This window comes from Cryptomeria japonica, chromosome 11 (genome assembly GCF_030272615.1).
Source record: "Cryptomeria japonica chromosome 11, Sugi_1.0, whole genome shotgun sequence".
Taxonomy (NCBI): domain Eukaryota; kingdom Viridiplantae; phylum Streptophyta; class Pinopsida; order Cupressales; family Cupressaceae; genus Cryptomeria; species Cryptomeria japonica.
The window spans coordinates 280,914,803-280,930,224 of record NC_081415.1 but is presented as its reverse complement, the minus strand read 5'-3'; positions in this window follow the sequence as shown (position 1 = coordinate 280,930,224).

Sequence of the window (15,422 nt, the reverse complement as noted above, 5' to 3'; positions counted from 1 at the left end):
TTATGTATTGGTGGAATCTATTGATGAAACACATCATTTCATGGTATCTTGACTTGCATATGCTAGTACAACCTCTCTCTTCATGTGTTGAGGTTTATTGTACTTCTTTCATCATCGTTGCATGACTAACATATTTGGTGGTAACCCCTTTTGTAATTGTTATCATTTATAGAATCCTACTTGGTATTCATATGTCTTCTAGTAGGGTTTCTGTTATTTATGTTGTTTAAGTTCTATGTTTCCTCCTTTATGTACTTTTAGGTTAAAAGTGCACAAAAATCCTAAATACCCTTATCATACGAGGGAGCTGCCCCTCTCAAATACTAAGGAAGATTGTGGTTTTACTCCAATCTCTCCAAATTTTGGGATGTTTGTCACTGCTCATCGGGCAAATAGGGTGAGTTTTAGATAAATGACCACAGTGACAAATTTGTTTACCAATAGATTTTTGACGACTCTGCTGGGGAGCGAAATACCAGTGTGATTTGTTTCTCAGAATTTGTAAGGTACCTTCTTCAAAATGAAGGTTGGGGACTTTGTCTGAAAGATCGAATTTAGAACAATGGTTTGGTACAAGGGAAAGTTGGAAAGTGATAGTGAAAGTGACAATTAAGACTATATATATCTAAAGAAGAAGGTTTCTAATGAGCCCATACAAGTTGAATTCTTGAAGAACTTTTATGGTGGCATGCAGTTTACTCTTGATAAGATTCATCCCTCCTTATGTCGAGTGTTGCAAAGCATTGAAGAAAAGGATGGAAAGGAGATCGGTTTTCTTGCTTCCGATCATTTACCCAAGTTAACAATCAAGAAAGATGAAGACACAAGTGACCTTTCTCTTGTACAAGTTGCTCAATAGAATCAAAGTCATGATGATCCTGAACAAGTCAACTTCTTGAAGAGTTTCTATAGTGGAAAGAAACTTGATCCTCATAAAATTAATCCTTCTCTACTCCAGACTCTGCAAAAGATTGATGAAAAAGATGGAAGAAAGAACCAAATTCTTGATCGTGATTGTATTCTTGAATCAACAATGGATAATAATGCTTATTCTCCTCCACCTATTTCTCAACAAAATCAGATTCTCAATGATTCAAAATCGATCGAGTTTTTGAAAATCTTCTATGGAAATAGGAATCTTGATCATGACAAAGTTCATCCTTCTCTGCTTCAAACATTGCAAGAGATTGAACAAAAAGATGAGAATGAGAATCATTTTCTCATTGATATAAATTCCTATGAGAAAAGTAATGAAAGGAACTCATTAAAATGTGAATATGTGGAAGAAGATGAAGTCACATCTACTTGTAAGGATACATGTCAAGAGAAAGATCTAAAGGTGATTGAGATGGAGAAAGAAGATTGCATTCAAAAATGCCATGAGAACTATGAAGATTGTCATACCAAAGAAAAAGTCTTCTATCAACTTCAAAACAAAGTTCTTGAAGATGATGAATCAAATTCTTTTTAGACATGCATGCAGTAGAAGCTTGAAGAAGATGAAGAAGAAAGAGCATGCCATGATGAATCTTAGGTAGTCTACATTCCAACTTGGTGTCTCAATTCTTTTGATGATGGATTTCTATGTGGAGAAGATATTTTCATTCATCTACCACTGATAGTTGAAGATGAAATCTTTTTTGAGGAAATCAAAGGTATGATACCTAATGGACAACCTTGTACGGATATGACCAATGGAGAAGCAACCAAAAGTAAAATTTTATAGACATGTTCTTTATCTTTAGAAATGGAGACCTTTATTGAAATTTTAGATCAACCTTGAGTAAAAGAAGATGAACCATCAATAATCCACTCTTTATCATACATGCCACCTGAGTATGAAGTTTTCAAATTCCATGAAGAGTATGATGAAGAGGAATCATTGGAACAAGATAACACAAAAAGTAATACAGATATCTATGAGCAGGTTGAAAATGAAATCTATGAAGGTATATCAACAAATGTCCCTATGATGGAATTGCAATCTATGCCTTATGAAGTATGCAAGGTTCAAAGAAATCCTCCTTTTGAATCTTTAGATTAAAAAGACACCCCTATCAAAGAGGATAGTTCTGGGAACTGTACCAAGAATGCAGAGATAAATGAGGTAATGGATGATCTAATGAAGTAAGCCAATGAAGTTAATTCTCATAATGATTGTATTCCAGATTGGTGTTTGAAGGCTTCAAATAATGACTTCTCCTATGGTGAAAGTGTTTGTCATAATCCTTTGTTTTCAGATGAGTGGATTTCTACAGGTGATTTTCAAGTTGACATTCAAGGAAAAGATTCAATACTTGTACCAGCTCAGGCTTCTTCACTTCTCAAATTATATAAAGGATGTCCAATTTGAGGCTTGATTTTCTCCAATCCAAACTATCAAAGGGATCTCCAGATAGAGGATATAGGTATGCTTGAGAATATTCCACAAATTGCCAATAATGTTCAAAATGGTACCCAAATCTTTCAAGAGAGCCTGTAGATTTATGAAGAGAGATGGTTGTTTGGTTAATTTCTCAAAGATATTTCTCATCTTATACATGTTGATCTTTCCAACCTGCTAAGATTATAGGTGTCACATGGATGTACGCCACTATTCCGCAAAGGTGCCTATTTCTCTCAGCCTGTGAATGGTTTTGTATGACAATCCTGGAGAAGTTTGAGGTGGTCTTTGCCTACCATGTACATATTTTAGTTAGAAGTCTTGTTGTGTTCATGCCATTTTTGGTTTTTGTCTGGTTTCTCTAGCTATTCCCTATGTTGTTTCCTTTTTGACTCTGTTGCCCAATGAATAGTGCACTAGCCTGCAAACCAGAGATTTTGGGTTCATCATGCATCCTTTGAAGTCCTTGTCCCCAGTCAGAGCCAACTGTTACCCCAATATCTGGCATACCTAAAATTTGAACTTCAAATGGGTCTCAGTGTCGATTAAAGGCCCAAATATGTGTCTATACACAATGAGTGAGCACGTGGTCCAAGGTCATTGCCAGTCAAAATATGAAAAATGGATGAATTTTGGAAATTACCATGAATTGAGAGAAATAATTTGATAGAAATTCCCTTAGCATCATTTTGTGTCATGTGGCCAATTTTCGCATGAACCCAGTTCATAGTTTGTCATATTTTAAACTTTCAAATTTTGGTGTCTGTCGCCTAAAAATGATTAAAATATCTCATTTTAGGATTATTCATGAGGAGTAAATTATTTTTTTGGCTCTTTTCCCTCTTATCAATGCATGTTTCAAATTTTAGGATCTAACTCCCTACCGTTTGGAAGATAAGGTCATTTTTCTCAAACCTGAGCATTAAATTTAAAATATTTAAATTATTTTTCAAATAAATAATTTAATATTTTAGATTATTTTAATATTTTGGTCATTTGAGGGAAAAAATTTTCTAAAAATTTCATTTTCATTTCTCCTCAGTGGTCAATGGTTTCTAGAGGTCAAGGTCATAGTCTTTGAAAGAAATGGTTAAAGATGCTCCATTTTCGAGCATTTTTAACCCATAATCATAACCTTTGAGAAAAAAAATGGTTAGGAATGCTCCATTTTAGAGCATTCTTAACCCAAATTTATAACCTCTCACAAAAAGGTTAGGAATGCTCCAAAATGGAGCATCTCTAACCTTATTTCCTAACCTTGTGTGGGCTTGCTTTGTCAAGAAGGTTAGAAATGCTCCGTTCTAGAGCATTCTTAACCTTCTCCATAAGAGATATAAAAAAAAAGTGCTCAAATGAAATGCAATCTCATGGCATTACAAAGTATGAAGAATATGGAAGCACAAGCAAAACCCGTGAACTATTTACCAGAATTCTTCAATAGAGACATCACCTCATGAATGAAACAAAAGGATTTTGGAATGTGCACCAAACGGATTTTGCATGGAAACTTTCAAAATATTTGAATCAATGAAGCACTCTAGAATATATTTTAACATTATAAGCTTTGTTTGGTGTTCATGGTTGGCCTTTATGCTCGTGATGGTTATCTTGTGGATGGTCTAAACCTTATTACCAAGATGTTAATTAAACCTATGGTGTTCATTTGGATATGTTTTCTTGGTACCCGCAATATATATGAAGGTGGCAGTCCATGATATTAAATGAACAAGTTTTGACAGACACTGCAATTTCAAACACCCTCGTAGACATGCACAACAAAAATGAAATAGAAAGAACAGGTTATGGAGATTCATCAAAACATAAAGGATAGAGGAATTTTTTCAGCTGTGGTAGTTGCAGTCACTTTGGTAGACTTGTATGCAAATTGTGAGAACATGGCCTATCGTGAAGGCCAAATTTGGCATGATTCCAGATCATGGAAGCATCGACATTGCACGTGAACTATTTAACATAACGTACATGATAATTATTTGACAAAATGCAAGTGCAGTTGATAGATGTAAGGCTGAATTCCAAAACCTTTAAATGGAGATTCATCAAAGCATAAAAGATAGATCAATTTCATCAGATGTTGTCATTGCAACTGCTCTAATAGACATGTATGCATGATAAAACTGTTAATTGCTTGACTGTCTAACTGATACACCACCTTTCCACTCTAAAATTGACCAGTATAGAAATCCTTGTTTAGAATGATTACACTAGGGAAGAGAGTATTTCTTAATCCACCGACAAAGCTATAGAGCTATAATATTAAGGAGCAGATCCAGTTGGTCAGTAACCCATAACAAAGGTGCAACTGCTTCGGTAGACATGAATGTAGAGAGTGGAGGCATAGTGATGCTGTGAAGTGTTTGACAGGATGCCACAACTGCATAGACAATGCACGTCGAATTATTTGACAGAAAGATGTGTTTTTTAACTACATTATGTGGAAATCATGAACTACTGAAAGTGAACTATAGAGCAAGGCACAATAACTATTCTACAAAATGGAGCGGATAAATGTCATATCACAACATGCCATGCTTGAGAGAATGCAAATAGTGGAAGGAAAAATATGTAATAAACATTCCATAAAATGCCTCAAAGAAATGTTCTCTTATAGAATGCAAAGATTGCACAATATGCACGGAATGGATTTCTTCAAAAGGTTTACAAACTTTAAGAAAATGCAATTGGGATGGGTAAAGCCAAATTCTACAATGTCTCACTGAAATATCCCAAATAGACATCATCTTGAGGAGTAGACTAAAATGATTGCAGGATATTCATAGAATGGTTTTATTGAGAAAGATTTTGAAAGTACTCTCATTGACAGTTATTGCAAAATTCGAGAGGATAGACCAATTTTGTGTTTGTTTTTTTTGACAAAAAGAATAGAATAAAATGTGGTCTTATAATTTGTTATCACCAAATAGAGACCCTAGAACAGGTTATAAACATCCACGGAGGCTTGTCGATGGGAATATTTGTGTCATATATTATAGCCGGAGATGCTCTAGTAGATATGAATGCAAAATGTGGAATCATAGACAACAAAGAAAATTGTTTAGCAGGATGTTTCAAAGAGATATCATCTTATGTAATGCAACGATTGTAGGAGAAGAACACAATATTTTGGTGAAAAATATTTCTAAGCTTTTAAGAAAATGCAAGTGACAGGTGTAAAGCCAAATTTTGTAACCTTTGTTAGTTTTCAATAGATATCATCATTGAAAATTCTCTAGTAGATATGCATGCAAAATGTGGGAGATGAGAAGATACTTGCAATTGTTGTTACACCATGGATCTCTTCAACCAATTTCACAAGTAAATTTATATGGGGTACTATCAATATCTTATTCCAAACATTCATGTGACTTGAAGTTATGTAAAGATGAGCATGGTACAGGCAAATTATCAAAATCGGTTCAGTTACATCTCTCTAGAAATGGCTCAAAAATATGAAAATATAGTCATATCCTTCAGGATGATAGAAATAAAGGACATTGAAAAATGCCTCAAGCAAACTAGAAGGTATTTCTTATAATGAATCAAAATGTCCCATGTACAAGGCTTTCCATGAAATCCTCCATGATAAATAATGTCACTAGCTCCCAGTGTGTATGCCTATATGCAAAGCAAGAATTGATGAAGGTGGGATATCTATGCAAATGAAATTTTCTATCTTTTCTCATCTCATTATGTGTCAAATGAATTCTAAGGAAGCTTGAGAAACTTATCGGATATCCTACAATAGACATTATCTTTCGAAGAGAATCAACAAGCATGTGAAGTGGTGATGAAAGATGTTTAAATCATATTGTCAAAGAGTGTGTTATTGGAAGGAAGGTGTTCGTGAATTATTTCTTCATGTCATGATGAAGATTTCAATTGATAAATGTTTTTCAATACAATATCTTTTCATCTTTATGGAAAGCCTCAAAAGGAGATATGTTTTGTGTCCTCGAGAAAATGGACAGCAAGATGATTGCAACTATAGATGAAGTGGATGAAGATGGAGAAGTGCCTCAACATAACTCATGACTTGGTTCTTCATCAATATTACAAGTTTGAACTTGTATTTTTGTAAAAGTGACTTATGTTACTCATTGTAACTAAAGGTTAGAAAGTGGACCTTATTCATGCAAAAGTGAAGTAGTTTCTAACTAAGCTCTTTTTGCATAAAAATGAGTTATTTATTAACCTATCAAAAGTTAGTTACTAAGGTGGTTATTCTGGGAAGCCTGTAAATGCAAGGCTATTTCATTTTTAAGGGGGACTTTTTACGATAGGGGGAAAACTCTGTCGAATTTTGTAGAGGAACTAAATGAGAACTTTTGATGTTCATACCTTTGTACTAAGGGGTTTTTGAACTTGTATATTTTCAAAATGAGTAATGAAGAATGCATTGAGTTCATCTGTCTTGGATGTATTCATAAGTTATCGTTACTAATTTCTCATTTGTTGAATTAGTAATCCCTTTATGTATTGGTGGAATCTATTGATGAAATGCATCATTTCATGGTATCTTGACTTTCATGTGCTAGTACAACCTATCTCTTCATGTGTCAAGGTTTATTATACTTCTTTCATCATTGTTGCATGACTAATATATTTGGTGGTAACCCCTTTTGTAATTTTATCATTTATAGAATCCTACTTGGTATGCATATGTCTTCTAGTAGGGTTTCTGTTATTTATCTTGTTTAAGTTCTATGTTTCCTCCTTTATGTACTTTCAGGTTAAAAGTACACAAAAATCCTAAATACCCTTATCATACGAGGGAAATTCCCCTCTCAAATGTAGACCTATCTATATTGACACATGGCACTCCTTGGTTTGTCTGTACATGCACAGTTAGTTGTCCATACAACCATGTAGGCAGAGGGATTTTTGAGCATGACGATTATATGATCGTCAAATTTAATATTATGAAATGTTGACATCAACACATTTTTTGAAATTGTTTTGGTTCCCCTCGAATGAGCTTTTTGATTTTGCAGTCCAACTTTGGAGGCTCATATCTTGGACATTTTGAGGCCTTTTTCAGTGCATTTTTTTTTATTTGGGATAATTTTTCATGCTCTCTGTATGGTGTAGTTAGTTTTTGATTTTGATGGACATATTTTTCAGAATTTTCAGTTTTTTACAACTATACCTATCCAATCCTTGATTCTACAACTTCTCAGGCTTTGTTCGGGATCATACAACCTCCTTTTTAAGTTCCATTAATTTGAAAGTGCATAATTTTTCATCTACTTTCACATGATTCTATCATTTTTTCACCATTTTGAGTAGAAATTGTACTTTTAGTATTTTCTCTCTTTTGACCTATTTGATACTTGTAATTTTCTTGAATATGAGTTTAGATCTCTTGCATTATTGTTTTGAGTCTCTTATATCCTATTTGAGGTAGTTGTAATCTTAAAATCAAAATCCCACTTTTCCCTTATTTGCAAGTGGCCCATTGTACATGCACTAAGTATAAAGTGTCAAATCATTATTTGGAGGTTTTCTTTGATTGAGTGAATTTAGGGGGGGAGGAGGTGTCTTGTGTGATTGAGCTGCTCTCTATCTTGTGCTCTTTCATTTTGTTGCTATGGGTTCTCCTAAATTTTCACTTTTAACTCCACATAATTATGCTTCTTGGAAACTTGATGGATGGAGTAAGCTATTGGAAAAAGGATCAACACTTTATATTGATGGAGCTATTACAAAACTAAATGAGCATAAAGTTGATCCTAATGCTCACATGGAATGAATCACTAGAAAAACTTATGGCTCTTGGAACTTTCAGGAAGTATGTATCAAAGGATCTCAGCTTTCACATTGAGAAGTGTACAACAGTAAAAGATTCTTGGGATATCTTCGGTAAATTGTATGGCCAAATTGATGAGATTAGGGTCTATCAAATTGATAATAATCTCACTATGTTGGATCACAAGAATTTTGATAGAATCCAAGACTATGTCAATAAGGCAAATGAGCTAAGAGTGCAACTTAAGGATTGTGGCACTGACAAGAAGGATGAACAGTTGGTCTACAATTTGTTGGGAAAGCTTCCATCAGAATATACAACATTTGTTTCTAGCTTGCAAACCCATCACTTAATAGTGGGTAATTCTTTCACTGTGCCCTCATTTGATGCATTCACAAAAATGTTGATATTAGAGTAGTCAAAGTTGATGAGCATGGGGATTCTCAAGCCTTCAAAGTCTAAGACTTTTGTGGCTAATCAAGGGAATCAAGGAAAAGGAAAGAACCAAAAGTAGTCTAAGCCAAGGCCACAAAAAGATAAAGCACAACTATCCTCTCCACAACAAGGTGATTCTACATCCTCACCTAAGGGAAAATCATATAAGGAGAATTTTTTTTGTGCATATTGCAAGAAGTTAGGACATGATGAACACCATTTTTATAGGAAGGATATTGATGAATTAAAACATCTTCTTGAGAAGAATAGAATCAGTTTCCCTTCTAGAATGTCTACTTCAACTTCTTCTTCCAAAGAAAAGGAATTTAATAAAGGAAAGGATCACACTTTTAGGACAACTATTTAGGACAATCTCTTTGTGCTACTACAAGTCATGATCTAGGGAGATGGCTTCTATATTCAGTAGCTTCTCATCATATGGAATCTTCACAATCTATGTTCTCTTCATTTGAGCCTTGCAATATGCCATTGATTTTGATGGGCAATCATACATATATGAATGTGATTGGGAAAGGATCTATTTCTATTGGGGATAACTCCTTCAATGATGTGTTGTGTGTACCTAATTTGACAAACAATCTTATTTCCATCTATTAGATCACTCATGGGGCAACAAGGAAGACTACGGATTTCACACCTGATTTAGTTATCATTAGAGACTTCAAGATTAGAGCTATCATTGCAACTGGGGTGGTGGAACATGCATCTTGTTTGTACTCCTTTTCAGATTTTGGTCCTATTAATGAGTTTGAACATGATGATCACACTTATTGTGGTTACTTGAACTTGGGTATTCTCATGTGTGATCCACTTCTTGAGACTAGCATTTCATCTCCTCCCATTGATATCACATCTCCTATTGCACTTGATGATGCAGATGTTGCTACAATTTTGGCTTCTTGTGATTTAGTGCAACAAGATATACCTTGTCTTCCAAATATAGTTCCTTGGGATGATTACTTGATAGACATTGTAGGTTTGTTTGTGGAGTCCTACATTACAAATTTGGAATACATCGTTGATGATATTCATCTTCTCTTTGATGGAGATGATCCTTCTTTAGTTGTTGCGAGGGAGAACTTTGACCCTCTTGTTTATTCTCTATATGATCATTCTTTCGAGGTTGACATGATTGTGGATACTTATGCACAACATTTGGAGGAGGTCTCTTTATCCTTAGAGGAAGCACTCGAGTCTTTAGATCATGTTATACATTCATCTTCACTAGATCTTGGATTTTCCTTTTCAGTAGTATGGACTAGTACACCTAATCTTTTAGCATCAATATGGGGACACTTGAGAAATTTTTAGAGACTCCATACATCTTGAGGTTTCGTCCTACATTTTCACTTCATGATTGGGAGACTTCAAGGACACACCTTTGTTTTTGTTTCTTCCTAAGGGGAGGAACATTGTTGGATGATCGTGGAGAAAATTCTTCATTCAATTTTGAGATTCTATCATTGGTGCACATTCTACATTGGGTGGGGGGTGGGCGGGCTACTTGGTCTCTCTTCTTCTCTCTTATGGGGGGGAATTTTTCCTCACATGGGGTTTTGTCCTTCTCTTTGAGAGTTCTTTTGTATTTTCATCTCTCTTTTGGGTAGAGTTTTTCTCACATGGTTTTCTCCCTTTCTCCATTTGTGAGAGATTTTATTGCATTTTTACATGGGTACCTAACATGCCCTAGTACAACTAGGACCCATCTTGCATTGTTAGCTTGAGTTTAGATTCCCCTAAGTTGCACTTAAGCGGGGGTGTTTGTGTAAATTATGTCTCATAATTATACTTTATTTAAATTGACTTAGGATAATCATCTCATTGTAGTTTGCATATGAGACACTTAGGGAAGTGTGCACATAGGGAAGTTGCTTGTAGGAGAAATTCCAAATTTTATGGTCTTATCTTGCTATTATATTTCACCTTCTATGGATGATCCACCTCTTGTGGAATATTTTATTATTTCTCCTACCTACCCTCTCCTACCCTTGTTTCTCATTGGGCCACATGTCATGATCGTGTGCTCATATATCCATATCCAGCCTTGTCTTTATAAGCAGGCTCATCTTTATTGTATAGTTGATCCAGTTGATCACATTTTGCATCTTGATGAGAATACAATTTTTTATTCATTGAGTTCTAGATCTTGGTTGTTTTTGACAAATTATTACAAAATTAATCATGTTTAGATGATCTAGGCCTTGGTTGGGCAGCCACTTTATGTTCACTTGATGAGCTCAAAGGGATTGACCTTTAAACAATTAGTTCTTGAGGTGTCCTTGTGTGGAAATCTAATTCCCTCTAGGTTACTCCTCGTTGAAGGGTGTGTGGAATGGATTCTACAACACCCAAACACATACATTCCTCCCCAATCTCAAGTAGCATGGTCATCATTGTATTGACAATATACAATTATTACAAGAATACACATGTTGTTACATCACAATGAACATGGTAATTGGTAGTGTTTTTGAGTTAAACAAAAAAAAATAGTGGTTGTATTTTTCCCAAAATAGAGCTTGAACTACAAAGTTTGACACTTGAGAACCATCTAAAGACATCAAAATTCTAAAATCCATATTATTATATATTAGTGTTTATATATTTTTAACTATTTAATACTTTTATTATGTTGCTTCTAGATTTGATTGCATGAGATTTTTTGCATCAAGGTTTTAGTATAAATATTTTAGACCAAACTCATTGACCTATCAATAGGATGGATTATGGAATAGAGAGCGGGACTTAAATTTTTCATGATAAAAATAACCACCCTAGAATTAACTATAATAGAAGACAAGTAAACAAAATAAAACAACTATAACCAACCTCCAATTATAATAGATTAACTAATATTCATATCTCTCACTCTCTCTTCCCAAATTCACAAATCCAAATGATACAAGTACTATCTCTTGTGCTCAAACATTAACAATTATACAATATAATCCCATAGAGATCCATTTAAACAATAATTATAAAATTATCTTGAATTATTTTTGTTAAGACACAATAGAGCACATAACCATATATTTCTATCACCTTTTATAGATATACTTAAACTACCTTATGAAATTCTCATATGTGCTTATGGTTAGAAGCTATGGGCCTATAATTTTCAGCTAGATGTCATCTCTACACAATCTTTACATAGTTCCAACTCACAATTGTGGATCCACCAACCACTAACACACATCTTAACCAATCAAACCTTGGCACCTCAATTTAAGACTACCAACCACTAACACACCTTAACTAATCAAACCTTAACACCTCAATTTAAGACTAGCAACAAATTACCCACAAATTTGAGACATTGTATATTATCAATGTGAAGTGAATAGTAAAAGGAAAAATGTAGAGTAAGGAACAACCATATTAATCATGAAGAGAACTTTCCATGACATCAATTGCTATCTAGTGATCTTTTAGTTTGAATCTCATCTCTTAAGTCACATACCAATACCCAAATAAATTATTAGATGAATAGAATTGTAAATTGTTGAGAGTAACATAGGACAAAAGGATATCATGAAAACTTGTAGGGATTGAATAAGAAATGATTTTCAGAATAAATTGTGTACTAAGTGATTTCAACTATTTAAGTATGCTTGAGTTCAATTGTGTTTTGGATTTGCCTCTAGGGGAGAGGACCCAATAGTTGAGCACCCTAACTTCATGCTTCTCAAAATCCTACATGGAATTTCAAATCACTTTTTACAATAACTTACTTGGCAAGTCCCTTGCTACTAAGGTTTTAGGCCACATCATCAAATGTGATGCCACATCAACATGCTTTTTGCCAAGGTGTGCAAAACAACCCCCCAAAAAAGGTGAGACCAATAGTTGTGCATAAGGCCCCCCCATACTTGTGCAACTAATGTGGCATTACATGATTGGTTGCTTTTTACAACTAAGGGTACATTTCATTCAATTATGGGTATTAAAGTCACAACTATTGGTGCAATGTTGTAAAAAAATTAGACATTAAATCAACAAATATGGGTATTAAATCAACAACTACTATCACAACAATTGAAATGTGTTCAACTACTAGATCCTATCCCCTACTCTATTCCTACACCTTTAGACTTTTCTTAAACTAGTTCCTGCTTTTGTCAACGATAAATTGTTGATCACTTTCCAGCTCATTGTCCTTAAAGCAACACTCAATTTTCTCCACTAAAATCAAATAGGTTTATTTCATTTTGATTGGTTGTTGCGTACATGTTGATCAAACTTGACTTGGCTTGCATACATGCAGATCAGACTAGTCTTGGCTTGTGTCTTATTCAAATTCTATGAAATTTGAGTGCTTCTTTAGGACAATGAGCTGGAAATGACCAACAATTTATGGCTGATCTGAAACACATAGTTTGAACTCAAGCATACTTTAATGGTTGAGTTCACTTAAGTATGCAATTTGTTCTGAAAATAGTAAGTTAGTCCCAACAATTTACTATTCTATTCATCTAATAATTTTTTTGGCTATTGGCATGTGACTTAAGTGATGAGGTTCAGGCTAGAAGATCACTAGAATTTATTTTTTATATTGAATTTATCAAATGGAACAAATAGATTAGAGAATGGTAGTCCATAGACTGTCAATAAAATAAAAAGAAATAAATTGTTAATATAGTGTAGTTAAGGGAAGAGCATCAACTATCATTCATGTTTCAATTATCATTCACTCTTCGCTTATCCAAGTCATCAATTATTAAGTTTAAAGAAACCAAAAAAAATGATAAAGCCTATTAATAAATTTCACATGTGCCAATAGCTATCCACTTTTCAATATCTGGACTTTAATTGGAGTTTTGTGATTTTATACGTACCCATAGCGAATGGCTTTTTAGGCAATTGCACATAAGTATTGGCCATTTGTGAGGTGGTTGTAGTGCATGGTTATTGGGGCATCTTTAAGTAGGTATTTCCTTCCATGAAATTAAAATTCTTAAAGAATCTTGACAGATGGATCCTTAGCCTCGTACTCATGCTCATCTTGAGATACCTAATTTGTAGGCTTCCATGTGTGCTATTTATAACCAAATGCATATTGATTTTCTATTCTTTCCTCAACTTGTAAAAATGATTAATTAGACTTTAGTAGTAGGGGTGAATCTTTGGCTAGATACCATCGCTAAGTAATAGCAATTTTCATATCGAAGCTATTGACATAAATGAATAGACATTTGTGATTATTGATTATGTCTTTAATATTAATTTAATAATTTATCATACTAAAGTCAAGGGCATGAAGTTTTAAATCTTATTTATTTAACTATAAAGTATGATTACATATTATTATTACTACATGTACCATTATACATCTTCTATGATTTGTTTATGTGAAATGTTCAAAAGCCACTGTTGTATTAATGCAAGGAAGTTAATTTCCATGTTAGCATAGCTATGTAAAGTCATTCTTTAAAAGTGCTTATGTTTAATTTTTTTACAAAAATCCTATATCTTCAAAAGATCCTAAGAAAGAATATTAAATATAAAATGTTAAATAATGATAGTATTGAAACATTAGGGCTACTATTACAAGTCTAAACCTTGGAGATCATTTTCTTTCATTATTGAAATTTGATCTTACATGAATTTATAGAATTGACAAGGAAGATAATACTAGCACGAGTAGGTAGTTGACTTACTTGTACAATTCTAAGGTAGAACATCTTTTAATCATAGGTAAATTTTAAGTGCCATGTAAGTGAAAGAATTTCATTTTCCATCATTAGTGCGATGATTTAATTTTCATGAAGATTAGATAATTCTTGTCCTTGATGACAATATTTTTCCAAAAATAAAAGTTCCTTGTAAGACTTAAACCCTAGGATATTGATATCAAGTTTGGGAATTGGATAAATCTAATAAAATATAGTAAAACATTCTAAGGGAAAATTGAGGTATAGGAAAAAACTTGTAGTTGTGTAAAATGGTAAATGCTAAAAATATATACAAAGGATTTTATATCCTGTCAAAGTATTTAAGTATGCATTGATACATTAGTCTATGGTGTCTAGTAGAATGTCTTTACGTTGATGATTACTTATAAAGCTTCTATTAGTGAACATGGACTGTCAAATTGTAACAAGAGAGATTTGATTTGTAATGATTACTTTCATATTAATGACTTAAGGTTTCCAAGATATTATCACAAATGTCTTAATTTGACATTCATTGGTAATTGAACTTGACTCATGCAAAATTCCTTCTAGAAATCATAGTTGTATTCTAAATATAGAGAGCAAAGGCATGAACTATCAATTGTCATCTCAAGGAAATATGCTCTTAATAGTCTTTAGACTTGTAGTTATGCATATCTTAGTGTAACTGTGATTTAAAGTTATATTTCATTTTTGTTAAGTTACATCAAGAGGATAGGCATATACCCATGCACTTGTATGACTTGAATGCCCTTGCATACACTTGAATGCTCTTATGTGCTATTGTATCCTCTTGTAATTATTATTTTTGCCTATCTTTAGAGTTTTCTATACTTATTCGTGTGTTCATAAGCTTTTTGTGCGTGATACTATTTCAATAATTTCAAAATATAGTGATTGGTTTCTGAACTAACAATCTTAGTTCTATTGTTTTTGTTAGGGGAAAAGGACAGCAACTCCTTCTAGATAGATGAAAAGCAACAAATCCATCCACCCCCAGTGTGGTTTGGAATTTGACAGGTTAAATGGCCCTTTTTTCACTTTTAGACCGTATATGACAGTCCAAAAAATTATTAGATCGTAGATGACAGCCCAAAAAATTATTAGACCTTATGTATTGACATGCTATATTTTTGTAAAGACATGC